The sequence below is a fragment of the Silene latifolia genome, unplaced genomic scaffold (assembly GCF_048544455.1).
Source record: "Silene latifolia isolate original U9 population unplaced genomic scaffold, ASM4854445v1 scaffold_70, whole genome shotgun sequence".
In the NCBI taxonomy this organism is placed as follows: Eukaryota; Viridiplantae; Streptophyta; class Magnoliopsida; order Caryophyllales; family Caryophyllaceae; genus Silene; species Silene latifolia.
In genome coordinates, this window is record NW_027413609.1 from 5,554,587 (window position 1) to 5,555,077 (window position 491).

General features: G+C 44.0%; 1 non-coding gene across 1 annotated transcript; it reads left to right on the forward strand.

Moving 5' to 3' along the window:
- The first annotated feature begins 384 nt into the window (after window positions 1–384).
- On the forward strand, window positions 385–491 carry LOC141640107 (small nucleolar RNA R71). The gene has a single exon (XR_012542853.1). It is a non-coding gene; the product is annotated as a small nucleolar RNA R71 (small nucleolar RNA).

Consider the following 491-nt stretch of genomic DNA (forward strand, 5'->3'; position numbering starts at 1 on the left):
GCAGATTCAATCCCGGCTTCTTCTATTTTCGTGACTTGGACCAAAAGAGTTCAGACTAGGTCTCTTAATTCCGCGGTCTCATCTGAATTATGGACATGAATTTCAACTCTTTCCTTGGAAGCTTCAGAGGTCTCGAGCTTCTCGAGACGGGCAGTAATAGAAGTTATGAGTGTCACAACGGCACTCATTTCATCACTTTTCTTTCGCGACTTTCCACGCGAACTTCCAAACTCGGCTCTATGGACTGCCATCTCCTCAATAGTGTTCCAACCTTTATTCTGACCGGTATTATTTTGGAACCTACCATTCGCAGCTGCGTCCAGGATAACCTTGTAGTCATTATATAAAGCATTATAGAATAGGTTGCAAAGGTACCACTGTTGGAACCCGTGGTAAGGGACAGCCCTAACCAAACTCTTGAAACGTCCCCATGCTTCACAAAATTCCTCATCAGGTCCTTGCTGGAAATTTGTAATTTTACTTCTCAAGGC